Here is an 11,011-nt window from a genome sequence, read left to right as displayed (position 1 = left end):
GAAGATTTACCAGGATGTTGCCTGGAATGGAGAATAGGTCGTACGAGGATAGGTTGAGAGTGCTAGGCCTTTTCTCATTGGAACGGCGAAGGATGAGGGGTGACTTGATAGAGGTTTATAAGATGATCAGGGAAATCGATAGAGTAGATAATCAGAAACTTTTTTCCCCGGGTACAACAGAGTGTTACAAGGGGACATAAATTTAAGGTGAAGGGTGGAATGTATAAGGGCGACGTCAGGGGTCGGTTCTTTACCCAGAGAGTGGTGGGGGCATGGAATGCGCTGCCTGTGGGAGTGGCAGAGTCAGAATCATTGGCGAACTTTAAGTGGCAATTGGATAGGTACATGGATGGGTGCTTAAGCTAGGACAAATGTTCGGAACAACATCGTGGGGCGAAGGGCCTGTTCTGTGCTGTATTGTTCTATGTTCTATGTTCTAAATGTTTGTCAAGCTTTGAACCCAGCAGCTCCAGCTTCTGTGGCAGAGGACTTTTCCTGGACATGTGGTAATCAAGCACAAGGTAGCATCCAGGAGTCCCCACATATGACAAGCTACACAGTCCGCTTGGTAAGCCTCTCTTGACATCTTATTTTGTCAGACTTCGTACTCCTTTCACTCAGGTTATGTAAAAGTTGAACTCTAAGATCTCAGGTCTTTAAAACTATACGATAAGAAAGGATTAACCAGTAATTGTCAGCTGACTAGTGCTGTGCAATCCAGAGCCTTTCTCAACTTTTAAATTCATGGTGTTAACAGGAGCTGTACTGTCCTTGCAACTCATCAATTACTGTGTCCCTCTCCACCTTCCAGTTGTGACTGCGAGTTTTCCCAACTGCGACTGTAAGCTAATGGATTTAATGTCAATCAAGTGTTTTGCTTTGTTTTGGATGATGCCAGGTTTCTTAACAATTATTGGAGCTGCACTCATCTAGCCATGCAAGGAGCATTCTATCACAATCCTGACTCATGCATTGTCGATGGTGGACAGGCTCTGGAGATTCAGGAGATGAGTTAATCACTGTAGTGTTCCTAGCTTGTGATCTACTGTAGTTCCCATGGTATTTATTTGTGTGAGTTTGGTTTCTGGTCAGTTGTAAACCACTGGATGTTGATTGCAGAGAATTTCATGATTTAATGTCAAGTGCCAGTGATTAGATTTTGTCTTACTGGGGATGGTCATTTATGGTGCAACTGTTACTTGCAACTTTTAATGTGAAGTCTCAATATTAACTAATCTTAACCCATGTGCTTGTGCACTAAAAAGAGATGGGTAAATAAAGTCTATGTATCACCAAGAAATAAATGGCCTAAACAGTGAGTTAAACTCTTGTGGTGAATTCCATCTGTGTGGTGCAAACTGGTTCACAGTTGCTATTTAATGCTATAAGCAACAATGGCTGTCTCATTGGAGGGATGTCTGGATATCTGAATGGGTGGAAGCTGTTTCATCCATTTGAGTGTACCCTACCATTTTATTAAAAAGCATCTATCCAAATGCATCATATGGGTCAACTGCTCTGCCCAAGTCCACAAGTAATTTCAGAGTTATGAATGCAACCCAGTCCATTCTCATGGTCTACACTTCCTGGTGCCTTTAGAAAGCAGCCGACATAATCAAAGACTCTCCAGCCCCTGTTATTCTCTCCAAACCTCTTCCATTAGAAGGAAGATCCAAAATTTGAAAACAAAGAGCAGCTTCTTCCCCACTGTTATCCGACTTTTTGAACGGACCTCTCCTACATTAGAATTAAACTTTCTCTGCACATTGTCTGTAGCTGTAAAGCTATATTTTGCATTCTGTTCTATTAGCCTGATGTACCAATGTAAGGTATGATTTGTCTGGATAGCGTACAATCCAATAGTTTTCATGGTATCTTGGTACATGTGACAATATAAATCAAATTAAATCAGATTATGGCTGGTGATTGACATTATTGCCCAAAACATGTTCTATCCATGTATCCTTGATGTCGGAGCAGAAAAGTTAAGTAAAACCTCATTAAAAGTCATGCAGATAGTGGAGATAGAGAAAATGGAAAAGAGACCTGAGCATTCACATACAAGCTGCTTTGTGGAGACAGAACACATGAAGCAAGTTAGTACAAAAGGAAATTGAGTACCTGTATAAATCAAAGCACATTTAGCCTATAGTTCCATGTTCTTTGCCTTCTTCCTTGTCTAAATGAAGATGTTCCATTGGTAGTGTTCCACCATCTGGGACTTATGTTAAAGATTACGACCAATACATCTACTATCTCTTCATTTACTTCTCTTAGTATCGAAGGATGCAGTATTCAGTTGTACATAAGGCATATGTTGAAGGAGTTTGAGAGGGTGTGGTCAGGACTTAGTGCTCATATTTGGAGTGAGGAATTTCAGTGAAGTAGTGAGACTGCAGAAACAGGGTCAGTCAAGAGAAATTGAATAGAAGTAGTCAAGATCATGATATAATTAATGAGAATAAAATGTTCACACTGATATAAATGTACTAGCCAGAAAACCCAAGTGGAAAATAGTTGAAGGGTGAAGTCGAAGGGAGCTGGACGGAAAAATTGTTTACTCACTGAATTGTTACAGTTTGGAAGAGATGCTTGCCTGAATAGTGGAGGCTGATACAAGAGTCACTTCCAGAGGGGAAATGGATAAGTCCGTGAAAAATGAATAAAGTTTTTCTCTGTTCTGTGGGCAAAATGCTGCTGCACTGCGCAGTAATTCATATGTGCTGAACTCAGATGTAAGAAGCTTTATGGGATGGAATCAAAATCTATTCCATGTAAACTGTTACACTTACTGTTTGATGGATCTGAGAATCAGAGTGTAGGGGAGTTTCACAAGTACTTTTCAGATTTTTCAATTTTTAGATACTCTCGGAATTGCGTCTGGGACACTGTGTATATGCAAGTGTTTGTGCAAGTACTGAGGACCTGGAGGAGGTTTCCAACAGTACCCACAGCTGTGGGTAGTGGAGACTACTCATGTGTGAATGCAATTCGTTGATAAAGGAAACATGCATTATAAGGAGTCCATCAAATAATGAAGCTGCCTGAGATGGCAAAGAGCAAAACAGTGGATTTTCTGCGGTTTACCATCTCTGGGTCACTGGCTTTATCCTTGTCGCTGTCCTTCTGGAGTCTCCTGCGGGCTTTGCTTTCAACTGAAACATGTCTGACGGTCAGAGTGTTCAAAAGAGGAATAATAACAAATGGCAGTAAAGGGGATAGGATGCGATGGAATATGCTATATAATGCCCAGAAGACTGAAGTGTAATATTCTGGTTTGTGATGCAAAACCATGGCAGGTTATTGAAGATGTACTTGGATTGGAACATGAAAAACCAGGGAATGTTTTCCAAATAACTCATCATGCTCAATGTTCCAATAATCCTGTCCATTTTTCTCAGTGCAATATTTGGTTTTAAACTTCTGGCAGCAAATAGTCACAAATCGATCAAAGGTGAAAGCAACAGCCAACCAAACAGAATTCATTGTGGTTGAAGGAATGAGCACTGTAACCAAACTACAGATATAAGTAATATCCAGGAAAGACACTGGGAAATGCAGAATAAGCCACCTCAGCAGCATATCACAGATGACAACAAGAAAATCAGAGGCAACCATTGTTATCAGGTATCCTCTGAGAAAGGATCACAATCGCCAACATATTAACTGCAATAAATAAATCAGGTGGATAGCTTTAATATAAGAGTATGACTAGATCACCTGTTGAATTTGCTACATCAAATAGTTAATCATTACATCTGATTCTACAGATGCTTTTCAAGGCAATGTTTTGAAAATCTTTTTTTTAAAATTAACCCAATTGTAAGGAATTGAAGTAATATCAATCTTAAAAAGTGCATGAATACTCAAATGTTGCATTGCAATGTTGCAGAGACAACCACCATTACCTTCAATATGCCCTGTCCGACTCACAACAGACATAGTAGAGTTGGATACACTGATTTAGAGTCATAGCGATGCATTGCACTGAAACAGACCATTCGGTCCAACTGGTCCATGCCGACCAGATATTCTAAACTAATCTAATTCCATTTGCCAGCACTTGGCCCATATTTCTCTAAACCCTTCCTATTTATATACCCATCCAGATGCCTTTTAAATGTTGAAATTGTACCAGTCTCCATCACTTCCTCTGGCATCTCATTCCATACACTCACCACCCTCTGCGTGAAAATGTTGCCCCTTAGGTCCCTTTGATATCTTTTCCCTCTCACCATGAAACTATGCCCTCTAGTTCTGGACTCTCCAAACCCAGGAAAAAGGTCTTGTCAGTTTATCCTATCCATGCCAGTCATGATTTTAAAAATGTCAGTAAGGTCACCCCTCAGCCTCCAACACTCCAAGGAAAATAGCCCCAGCTTATTCAGCTTCTCCCTGTAGTTCAAATCCTCCAACCCTGACATCATCCTCGTAAATCTTTTCTGAACCCTTTCAAGTTTTGCAACATTATTCCAATAAGGAGACCAGAATTTGACGCATTATTCTAAAATTGGCCTACCTATTGTCCTGTCCATCCGCAACATAACATCCCCAATCCTGTATTCAATGGTCTGACCAATAAAGGAAAGCATACCAAATACCTCCTTCACTATCTTACCTACCTGCAATTCTACTTTCAAGGAACTATGAACCTGCACTTCAAGGTGTCTTTGTTCAGCAACACTCCTTAGGACCTTATCATTTTGTGTAGAAGTCCTGGTAAGGTTTGCTTTTTCAAAATGAACACTTCACATTTTTCAAAATTAAACTCCATCTGCACTCTTCAGTCTACTGGCCTATCCAATCAAGGTCTAATCAATCTATATCACCTATGTTCACATTCAAATCATTTATGTAAATGATTAAAGGTTGTGGAGCCATCACTGATCCTTGTGGCATACCACTGGTTATAGTTCTCCAGTCTGAAAAGCAACACTTCCTCCCCACCACCAATCTTTTCGCGTCTTCTACCTTCAAGCCAGTTCTGTATCCAAATGGCTAGTTATCCCTGTATTCCATGCGATTTAACCTTGCTAACCTGTCTCCCATGAGGAACCTTTTGAATGTCTCATCCAAGTCCATATAGATCACATCCACCGCTCTGCCTTTATCAATCCTCTTTGTTACTTCTTTGAAAGACTCAATCAAGTTAGTGAGACATGATTTCCCATGCACAAAGCCAGTCAGGAGGGACTTTCCCTGAAAGTTCAAAGCATTGACTCTGGACGTCATCAACTCTCACAGAATCAGGTTAAACATGGGCAAGGAAACTGCCTAGTGATTATTGTGTTCTGTTGTCAGTCTGCTGAATTAGTAAACCTCCACAATGAATAAAATTTTGAGAAGTACTGAGGATTTCAAATTCTTAAACTGTAGTCTGGCTGGGGAATGTAAAAGTTCACCATCAAGAGTGATCAGTAGTGCTGAGCTAATCTGTTTCGGTCCAAAAGGTCATTGCTACCATACAATGTCTGCCATGGTTAATGAAGGAATGAACAAAATAGGAAAAGTGTTCTTGGCTTCATTCTTACCAATCAACTGGCTGCAGATGCATTGATCCATGACAGTACCTGTAAGAGTGATGACTACACAATCCTTGTGGAAACAAAGTCCCATGTTCGCGTTGAGAATACTCTATGTTATGTTGTGTGGCACTCTCATAGTGCTGAATGGGACAGATTTCAAACAATTCTAGTGACAAAACTGGGCATCCATGAGGCACTGTAGGCGGTCAGCAGCTGCAGATATGTTCTCTTAACGCAACTTGCAACTTCATGGCCCAACTTCAGCCCCATTCTTCCATTACCATCAAGACTGAGGATTAAACTTAGTTCAGTGGTGAGTGGAGGAGGGCACGAAAGGAGCAAGACCAGGCATTCCTGAAAATGCATTGTCCACCTGACTAAGGGCCAAACCAGACTGCATGCATATCGAACAACACAAGCAGGAAGTGTTAGAAAGAAGTAAATAAGCCCACAACCAATGACTCAATTCTACAGTATCCAGTAATACATTAGAATGGACAGATAAACTCATTTGATGAAGAGGAAGCTACATAAGTATCCCCAATATTTATGATGGAAGAGCCCAGATCATCAGTGCAAAAGTTAAATCTGAAACATTCATAACTATCTTTAGCTAGAAATGTCAAGCAGATGATCCATCTTGGCCTGCTCCAGTCTTCACCCAATTTGATTCAAGGCATGTGATATCAAGCAACAGTTTTTGGCACTGGATGCTGCAAAGGATATTGGTCCTGACAGCATTCTGCCAGTAGTACTAAAGACTTCTGCTTCAAAACTTAATCCTAGCCATGCTGCTCCTTTTCAGTAGCAACACTGATATCCACCATCCAATGTGAATAATTGCCCAGATGAGTTCTGTATGCAAAAAGCAGAACAGATCCAAACTGGCCAATCATTGCCCTATCAGTCTATTCTCAATCAACAGTAAACTGACTCAAGTTAGGATCAACAGTGCTGTCTCACAGTATCTGTTCAGCAATAATCTGCCCACTGATACCCAGTTTGGATGTTGCAAGGGCTACTCAGCTTCTGACCTCATTACAGCCTTGTGTGCACTACTTCCAGCTTGCAGATGCATGGTAATACCAGCACCTGCTAGTTCTCTACTAAGCCAGCCACCATCTTGACTTGAAAATATATCAGCATTCCTTCAGTGTTGATGAGACAAAATCCTTCAATTCTGAATTTTGGATGTATCTATTACTCATGCACTGCAGTAGTTGAAGAAGGAATCTCACCATCACCTTTTCGAGGACATTCTATGGAATGGCAATAAATGCTGGACAGTCAGCAACAACTCCAGGTACAACAAGAGAATAAAGAAATGGTAAATACTTTGTTCAAGACCAAAGTACATTGGAAAGTGAGTCGCTCTGCAGCACTCAAATCTGGAGAAGATCATGGCTAAGAAGGTTGTTGCTTTGAATTGACTAACCTGTGAGACCCAAAGGCAGGAATTTACAATCAATGGAAGTAGCTTTTCAGCATAACTCACCTGCAAACAACGAAACAATTGCCAATGATCATTAAATTAAAAGCTCAATTATGTCTGTTTATCATTTAAGTCCACCACTGTTTTGCTAAATATTGGCTGTCTTCTCAAAGTTGCATGTCTCCATGTTTAATCAAGCACCATTGGTAGTTTCTGTTATTTGAATTAATTTTCTCAGTTGGGATTAAACTTGGGTCATACATTAAAGAATTTGATATCAGCAAATTCAATTTTGATAAATTAATCAAACTGCACAAACACTCTTAAAAGAATGAATGAATATTATGAAGGTTTTTTTTAATAACATAATATTTTACAATGTTTCCAAATGATTCATAGCTGATTTTACAAAATACTAAAGTTTGAATGAACAGTTTAGGAAGAGAAACACTTCTCATAAGTGGCATTGTTTTGAGCACTATTCTTACCCAGATTATGGATCACTCTGAAAAGAGAAATAGTTGACCAAGTGCACAACCATGGACAGATATTACTTACCAGACATGCCAACAACCACAAGCACAGGACAGTAGATGAACTTAACATTAGCAAGTGTTGGTGGCGAGTTGAAAGGATACTTCATTTTCTGTGTTAAATAATCCAATCTTTACTTGAAACTGCTACCAACTCAATATATATCAACCAAATCCTCCAAGGTCATAATTAGATTTATATTACTTACAGTCTTATGAACAAACAGAAGTAAAACCTGCAAAGAAATTCTATTAGAAAAAATGTAGAAATACCTAATGTGGACTGGGATCTCACACACACAATACACTCAGAAAAAATGTCTGCAAAGCATATGTATGAATACCTGGAGAATGTTCCAAAAGGATGCAGGATTGATCTGACAAGTAGCTGCAGTGTATTCATTTCATTCTTGCCTGGTATGTGGGCTTCCTTGGCAAAGCCAAGATTTGCTGCCCAATCCTAGATATCCTTGAAGGTGGTGGTGAGTTTTCTTCTTGTAACACTGCCATCCATCTGATGGCAGTGCCACAAATCAAGATGGAGATTGAGATAATTGATTCTGAGACCAGCGTCCTGAATCTTAATAAGGGAAACTGAAGGAATGAGGTGATGGTGAGCTTCCTTCTTCAACTACTGCAGTGCATGAGTAATAGATACATCCAAAATTCAGAATTGAAGGATTTTGTCTCATCAACACTGAAGGAATGCTGATATATTTTCAAGTCAAGATGGTGGCTGGCTTAGTAGAGAACTAGCAGGTGCTGGTATTACCATGCATCTGCAAGCTGGAAGTAGTGCACATGCCAAGTGCAGACTAAGCATTCCTTAGTCTGCACTTGGCATGTGCAGACTAAGGAATTTGGACAATTTTCTGCAGTGCACCTTGTATGAGTTAGGTATAATGGATTGAGTTAGGTATGAGGTATGAGTTAGGTATAATGGATTGGAAAGGTTACTGAAACGAAAAACAGTCAGTAGACAATGCAAGAGTGCAATGCAATAGTGGTCAAACCAAGATTTATGAGGGAAGTTAGTGACTTAGAGGCAAACAAATTAGCTGGAAAAAGCAAAAGACCTGAGGATCGGTAACAGTTTAGAAGTCAGCAAAGAAGGTTCAAGGAGTTGCTGAAGAAATGAAAAGCAGGACATGAGAGTAAATTTGTGGGGAGCATAAGAACTGATTGTAAAACTGTCTCTGAGTATGTAAAGAAGAAAAGACTGACGAAAACTAATGTAGGTCTACTACAGTTAATCTGCAGAACTGTAATCCCTCAGTGTAAATTTTTATACGTGTTATGTTATTTAATGTAGAATTCCCTCCTGCATCAAATCTTCCAAAAAGCATTATTTCACGTTTGTCCATATTAAGATCTATCTGCCATTTCTCAACTTCATTCTCAAGTCTATCTTTACTGGAACATGACAGACCATGAATTCTGATCTGTGGGTCTTTATGGAACTCCCATATGTCAAATGAGGACTTGACTGATAACTGCTCCTCCCAACTTACACACCCTAGCTCCAACCTAATACTGACATAATTTGACCTCCTCAAATTTAGTACCTTCCAGCAAGTTCCTGACTTATCCTTACTCATAGCTATCTTAAAACTTAAGGAGTTGTGAACACTGTTTCCAAAATACTGTCCTACTGAAAGCTCAGTCACCTGCCCAGGTTCATTAGCAATATCAGGTCCAGAATGGCCCTTCCTCTAGATGGACTATCCACATACTGTTTCAATAAACGATTTTGGATTGATTGAACAAATTCTGCCTAGCTTAAACCTCCTCCTCTAAGAGAGTCCCAGTCAACATTGAGGAAGTTAAATATTGTCACTCATTATGACAACGCTGTTGTTATTGCATCATTCAAGATTCTGCTATATATTTATTTCTGAACGTCTCAGTGGCTGTTGGGGTGCATTTAGTATAACTCTTTCAGGGTGATTGCATCTATCTTATTTTGAGCGCTACCCATATTGCCTCAGTAACCCTCAAATGAGGTGAGATGTGCCCTCCAATATATCCTGTATGAGTGCAGACATTCTCCCTGATTAATAATGCAAATCCTCCGCCACTTTTACCTTCTTCTCTGGAGAAAATAGGACAGTACATGGGTGGCACAATGGTTAGCACTGCTGCCTCAAAACACCAGGGTCCCAGGTTCAATTCCTCCTCGGGCGACTGTCTGTGTAGAGTTTGAACGTTCTGCCTGTGTCTGTGTGGGTTTCCTCAGAGTATTCTGATTTCCTCTCACAATCCAAAGATGTGCAGCTCTGGTGAATCGGCCATATTAAATTGCCCATTGTGATCAGGACGTCTAGGTTAGGTGCATTGGTGAGAGTAATAGGGAGGGAGAATTGGTTAGGGTGGGTTACTCTTCAGAGGGTCACTGGGGGCTTGTTGGGGCGAAGGGCCTTTTTCCAAACTGTAGGGATTCTACGATTTCTATGAACCCACCTCACCTGAGGAATGGGTCTGGTTCGGTTACTCTTCAGAGGATTGATTGATGTGGACTTATTGGGCCAAATTGCCCTCGCCTCCCCTTTAAAATCCCCCCCCCCCCAACACACACACCTTAAATGCATAGGTCCTAGTATTAGACACCTTAACTCTGGGGAAAACATCCTGACTCCCAACCCTATCTACGCATCTCATAATTTTATAAAGTCGAAGAAGGTCTCACTTCAGCCTCTGCCGCTTCGGAGAAAAGAACATGAGTTTAACTAGCCTGTTCTTATAGCTGATACCCTCTAATCCAGGCAGCTACCTCATAAACCTCTTCTGCACCATCTTCAAAGCCTCCCCCTTCTTTCCTGCAATGTGCCGACTAGAGCTGAATATAATACTCTAAATTATAGACGAACCAAATCTTACAAAGTTGCAACAAGTGTCCTGACCTTTGTATTCAGTTCCCCAACAGATAAAGGCAAACATGCCATGCACCTTCTTTTCCACCCGATCTATTTGTGTGGCCTCTTTCAGGTGGTTATGGACTTAATCCTAATCCCTCTGCATTACAATTAAAACAACAAAACCCTGGAATGTTCAATAGCCAATCCTGTCTCTCACTCATTCAAGTCGCTGTAATGGCCACAACATTATAATCCCATTTATGATTCCAGGATCTGAGCTAATTTTCCTTAACTATAATACTCCTTGCGTTGAAATAAACATATTTCAGCCCATCATTACCATTGTGCTCATTCAGTTGTCCCTGCCTGTTGTTCCTTTCTGATTCACTGGTCGTAACATCTACCTTCCCCTCACTTCATTCATTTGTTGATGTCTTGCTCTGGTTTCCAGCCTGCTGCTTCTCCAGTTTAAGCCTTTAGGGTAGCACTATTGAACCTCCCTGAGAGGATATTAGTTCCCTTGCAGTTTAGGTGCAACCGATCCCACTTCTACAGGTCACACTGCCCTAGAAGAGATCCCAATGATCCAAGAACCTGAAACCTTCCCCCCACACCAGCTCGTTAGCCACGCATTCGTTAGTCCTAACTGTATGTTTGTTTCTTTAT

This window comes from Chiloscyllium plagiosum, chromosome 17, assembly GCF_004010195.1.
Source record: "Chiloscyllium plagiosum isolate BGI_BamShark_2017 chromosome 17, ASM401019v2, whole genome shotgun sequence".
In the NCBI taxonomy this organism is placed as follows: Eukaryota; Metazoa; Chordata; class Chondrichthyes; order Orectolobiformes; family Hemiscylliidae; genus Chiloscyllium; species Chiloscyllium plagiosum.
The sequence above is the reverse complement of the archived record's forward strand: the minus strand, read 5'-3'. Positions refer to the sequence as shown.